This window comes from Rattus norvegicus, chromosome 13 (assembly GCF_036323735.1).
Source record: "Rattus norvegicus strain BN/NHsdMcwi chromosome 13, GRCr8, whole genome shotgun sequence".
Lineage (NCBI taxonomy): Eukaryota > Metazoa > Chordata > Mammalia > Rodentia > Muridae > Rattus > Rattus norvegicus.
This window is the reverse complement of record NC_086031.1, coordinates 27,021,924-27,028,087: the sequence shown is the minus strand read 5'-3', so window position 1 is coordinate 27,028,087 and position 6,164 is coordinate 27,021,924. Positions and strand designations below refer to the sequence as shown.

The following is a 6,164-nucleotide window of genomic DNA, read 5'->3' as shown; positions in this document are numbered from 1 at the left end:
TCCAATAAAAAATAAAAAGAAAGTAAATAAATTCTGCTCTTACAGATGTGAGCTACTGTACCACATTTATATGTCCCCTCAGCATTCTACTCTTTCTCCCTCTGTCCCTCTGTCCCTCTGTCCCTCTCCCTATCCCTCTGTTTTTCCTGTCCTCCCTCCTTTCTTTCTTGTTGTTTTTTTGAGAATATATTCACAGTACTGCCCTCTCTCACCTTTTTTAATACAGTCATTTTAGTTGCCAAAACTGTCACCTAATGGAACTACAGACATCTTTTTCAATGTCTTGAGCCATCTTGCTCACTCTCCTTTTTACTCCCTATCTCAAGCCAAATTTCAAGGACAGGCAGTATGGCCTTCAGGAGAATGAGCATGAAAAGTGGGTGGACGTGTGATTTCAGAGAGATGGCTGAGGACATGGTCCTGTTGGCATGGTGATGTGAGGCCAGTTCTGGGCCCAGAAGCTCATCACTGAGATTTGAAAGACAACTGGGGCCTCTTGGTAGAAACTGGAAGAAAAGGAAGATCCAGAATGGGAAGGAGACGAGAAAGCATCTGAGTGCAAGAGAGAACCTGTAGTTGCCAGGTTGAGGTTGGTCCCAGTCTATCTGTTGTTGAGGTATGGAGAGCCAATGCCATCATCCTCTTCATCTTCATCATCCTGCATGCCATTCAGCCTCTGGTGATCAAAGTCCCAAATACAATGTAGTCATCATTGGTGTCAAGTTCTATGATATTGATGTCTACTGGAGTCTCACTCTCTGAAACTTCCCAGTGTGGAGGCTCTTCCTTAGGCTTACCTTTAAGGTAAAAGGCAGTTCTACATCCACATCATTGCCCCAGGACACCACCAGCTTCACTTTGACTTTATAGGAAGTGATGATGCCCAGGATTTCACAGTTGACACCTTCCCCAAACAGAGTGTTGGAAGCCAGATTTGTGTCTTCATGCTTGAGCTTCCCATTGAGGGCAAGTTCCCATTTCTCTCTGTTGTTTGCCAGGAAGAAAATCAGTGTGGAGACCTTGAAGAATTTTGAGCTGGGTGCCACAGCGTCATCAGCTTCTTCCATAGCCACTGGGCACTTGTACTGAGCTGTGTTGAAGAGACAGATTTCTGCAAACTGGTGCACAAAGATCCTGATCATCTTCACAGTCTTGTTGGTGTTGTTGGTGATGTGAACATTGACACTGACGTGTTCTCCATGGTAATAGATCTCCTTATCCAGAAAAGCCTCAAGGTGCAGGGGCTTGTCAGACATAAGTAACTGTCTTGTGGTCTCAGCCTTGGACTGAGGGCCAGGCCTCTCAGGGGCATAGTGAAACTTCTGGATGACTAGCTGCATAGAATTCCTTTTGTGGATCTTCTTCTCCAGTTTCTCATCCCAAAAGGCTTTCACTTCATAAACCACACCACAGGCCTTTCCTGTGTCCTCAGGCCCAGGTTGCAATGTGACTAAGCATGGAAGATTTGGCATGATAAAAAAGGTGAAGGGGTAGGCATGCTCACCCAGTTTCTTGATGAGCCGCTCCTATAGCTATGGACCACACACTGACCACAAACAGGTCTTTAAAAAAAGTCAGGTCCAAGACATCCAGGTCTTTCTGGCCATACTGAAAGACACAGTTCAGGGTCACATAGACTCGACTTTCTTTGAGATACTCATTATGCACCAGGACCAGATCATCCACAGGGTTCACGAGGTGAATGTGGACAACAAAGTTCTGCTTTCCCAGGTAGACAGTGAGCTTTCCATTGGGGCATGCTTTATTGAACACTGGTAAGGATGAGTAGGTAGGACAAGCTGGTGCCAGAGTGAGAAATGTAGATGCGATTGGAGCATCAGGCCAACACTCTTTCTAGGGCTGAATGTCCTCCAGACTGCAAGGCTGTCTGTGTGGCTGCTCCACTGTCTCTGTAGACTAACTCGCTCCGCTTACTAACGGATTTTTCTGCTCTTTTGTCCTGGGCTTGCATTTGACTCACCTAATACTTTCTTCTTAAATTGAGGTACAAACACACACACACACACACACACACACACACACACACACACACACACACCTTTACTTCTTGAGAATTAACATGAGTATATGGAATATAAAATTCTTTTTATGTAATGCCTTAAATTTTTAGCCTTCATAATGAGTTTCAACAATGTCAGATTAGGACAAAGAATCTGAAGGATCATTGAGCATGGGCAGGCAAGCTTGCAGTGCATAACTTCCCAAATAGGCTGAGTCACTTAATTACTGGTTCAACGCAAGGTTAATTATTCTCATCAACTGTCACAATTGCTGAAGGCTTCCATGAGGCAATTTAATAGAAGACTAATACTGCAGAGCTTGAGATCCCTACGATGTGCTCCAAGACAGGAAGTTGGTTTAGGAGGCTTCATTAGAGTACGGGTAAATGCTGCCCTACCACAGTAGCCTAGCCAGGTCAGTTGGTCTAATACTGAAATAGTACACATCAAAAGGTTTGAGAGTTTTCAGACTTTATATCTTTTCACAGTACTCTGTTGGTGGATAAAATCCAAATAACTATAAGTCAAGAAGATATGAGAAATTACTTGAAATTGCATCTTAATGTATCTGAATGTGTTAAAAATAATTCATATATTATATTATATTTTGAATACTTCGAACAACAACCCTTTAAAACACTGGTTTTCAACCTTCCTTACTCTGTGACCCTTTAAAGGCCATTTTCTGATGACCCTAAGCATAAAATTATTGTCATTACTACTTCATATATGCAATTCTCTTACTGTTATGAATAATAGTAGAAATATTTTTGGAGGAGGTTTGACAAATGTGTCATGACCCACAGGTTTAGAACTGATGCTTTAAAAACAGTTGATGCTGATACTGTTATTCTTCCTATGGGTTCAGCTCCTTCCCTCCTTTCTCTAATTCTCTGTTGGGGACCCCATGCCCAGTCCAATAGTTGGCTGTGAGCATCTACCTCTGTAGTTGTCAGGCTCTTGCAGAACCAACCAGAGCCTCCAGAGCTCCCAGGAACTAAACCACCAACCAAAGTGTGCACATGGAGGGACCCATGGCTCCAGCTGTATTTGTTGCAGAGTTTGTCCTTGTCTGACATCAATGGGAGGGGAGGCCCTTGGTCCTGTGAAGCCTCAAAGCTCCAATGTAGGGGAATGCCAGGATGGGAAGGTGGGAGTGGGTGGGTGGGAGAGTATCTTACAGAAGCAGGGGAGGGAGAATGGGATAGGGAGTTCCAGAGAGGAAGCAGGGAAGTGGATAACATTTGAAATGTAAATAAATAAAATATTCAATTTAAAAATAAACAGCTAATGTATGTTAACATACTAGAAGGAAAAACTTTTTTAGCGTGGAAAATACATTTGATCAGTTCAAAATGAAGTGTTTTGTTTTATAGAAAGAAATAATGTACAAATTTTAAATGTTTCCACATAAAAGCATAGATTGTATAAAAAAGGGAATGAAGATTTTTGGGTTGGAGCTATGTGTAAGCATAACCCATAAACCCAAATTCAGGTTTCCTCAAATATCATGTTGTAGCATTGAAATGGATATATTTCATTAATTACAAAAAAAAGGAAGTCAGAATTCAAAGTAGTTACCAGATATATTGGTGGGAGTGTGGGTAGACCTGTTATAACAGAACTAGAGAAATCTTATAGGTTTTTAAGCCATCTGATCACATTTTTAATTTTTGGTTTGATGAAAGCTAGTGGTCTCCTAACAATACATTATAATGTTTTGAACTTGACCAGTATATGAGTCTGACTCAAATGTGAGAAATATATGTCTTTCAAGGTATCTAATGTAGCCTTAGATAATTTTGATTCTGTAATTTACAATCTTTTTAACTCATCACAATCTTGAAGTTGAGCCATTTGGCTCAATAGCATTTTTATTATAGGTGAAGCTGCTCTCCCAGTTCCATCTCCCTCTCTTTTTATGTTCACAAATGTAACAAATAACTGGAAACTAAGGGTTCTTGAGATGGCTCAAAACACCTTCTTTGAGTTTAAGTTCCAGGAAGCATGAAGATATTTGAGTTTAATTTCCAAGAAACATGAAAAAGTCAGAATCAACTCCAGAAAGTTGTCTTCTCTGTATGTAAAAGCCAGGTTGTACACACACACACACACACACACACACACACACACACACACAGAGGGAGGGGGAGGGAGGGAGGAAGAGAGGAGAATTGTCATATTATGCAAACACAAATATGCACACTCATAAATATATACACCCATACATACACACAAACACACACATATATTCGTATACATATATACCTATACATGCACATAAACACACACACATGCTCACATATAAACACATATACCTGAATAATACATAAAAAGTAGATAAATATTTAAAATACTTGGAGAGAAAATGTGAATGAAGAAAGAGAAATGGTACCTTTGTTTACTAAGGAGAGGATCGGATGTTCAAAATAATTGAGATGTGATTAAGAAGCTGTTATTGCCAAAGTATGTCTGCTTTTCATTTATAACAATATAGAAAAAAGATGTAAATACTAACAGAAAAATTTACCAAACAATTCATTTTAGAAGCACACATATTATCATTTATAAAACCATTTTACACAATGGTAGACGTTTAATAAGAGCTTGTATATTTTTCTAGTTAAAAATAATTTCATTGTCTTACTCTTTCCTGTTTGAAATTTTGCTCTTTAAAAGGAAAATTAAGTTTTCTTTTTCTATATACACACACATATATATATCCCAATTTGTACATGGCCATGATAAAGTCACTGAATGACTACACCATACTCTCTATAATCTGTTGTAGAACATACCTTTCTACCTCCTTCTATATTTCAGTGTTCTTCCAGATGTTGATAGACTTTCCAATAAGAAATTTATGATCTCTCATGTATTACAGGCATAAACTTTCCTAGTTGAACCCCCACTTGCATGTCTCTTTGGTCCATCATGTTAGAAAATCTTTTTGTGGCAGTCATAGTTTTATCTCAGAAATTTGTTATGTATCAAGCTTCAGTTCCCTCTTCCCCCCGTGAATCAGCTTTCTGGAGGGAGCAGTGTTAAAGTTGGATTACCTTATCTCTTATCATTTCTTAAGAAGCTTGTTTATCCTAAGGTAAGGCAGTCTCTAAATGGCCTTTCCTTCAGTCTCTACTCCATACTTTGTCTCTGTATTTCCTTCTGTGAGTATTTTGTTCTCCCTTATAAGAAGGATTGCCCCACCTATGGATCCATCCCATATACAGTAACCAAAAGCAGACACTATTGAAGATGCCAAGAAGTTCATGTTGACAGGAACCTTATATAGTTGTCTCCTGAGACGCTCTGTCAGAGCCTGACAAAGATAAAGGTCGATGCTCACGGCCAACCATTAGACTCAGAACTAGGACCCTAATGGAGGAGTGAGAGAAAAGGCTGAAGGAGCTGAACAGGTTTGCAACTCCATAGGAAGAACAATAATATCAATTAACCAGATACCCCAAGATCTTCCAGGGACTAAAGCACTAACAAAAGAGTACACATGGAGTGACCCATAGCCCTAGCCACTTATGGAGCAGAGGATGGCCTTGCCAGATATCAATGGGAGAAGAGGCCCTTGGTCGTGTGAAGGCTCAATGCCACAGTGTAGGGGAATGCCAGGGTGAGGAGGCAGGAGGGAGTGGGTAGATGGTTTGGGGAGCACCCTCATAGAAGTAGGGAGATGGGCGATGGGTATGTGCTTTCTGGAGGGAAAACGAACCCAGAAAGCAGATAACACTTGAAATTTAAATTAAAAAAAATCCAATAAAAGAAAAGAAAAAAGATTTCCCTATGTGAAGTATGACTTTTTATGTCAAACTACTCTCATTTTCACATGTTCTGCTAGGACTGCTGGCGAAAAAATCATTATAGTTTTATTTGGTGACTATTTATATTTCTTTATGAAAAATAGGGTTTGGAGGTGTCACAGGTCCCACACCTGTATCTGGTGAGACCACCTCACTAGCTGAATACAATTCTGCTCTATTTGCAGATTATTTGGATGAAAGGACTAGGTGATATAGATAGGAAAGACAAAGAGTTTTGGCTCTATTTATACAGCCACATAGGGAAGCTGTCATATTTGGTGGATCAAGATCTTTCTAGCATATCTAATTAGAGTTAACTATATTTTTATCA

General features: G+C 39.9%; 1 pseudogene; it reads right to left on the bottom strand.

Annotated features, from left to right (window-relative positions):
• Positions 1 to 601: 601 nt before the first annotated feature.
• On the bottom strand, positions 602 to 2,703 carry Arrb1-ps1 (arrestin, beta 1, pseudogene 1; annotated as a pseudogene).
• Between the last annotated feature and the right edge of the window lie 3,461 nt (positions 2,704 to 6,164).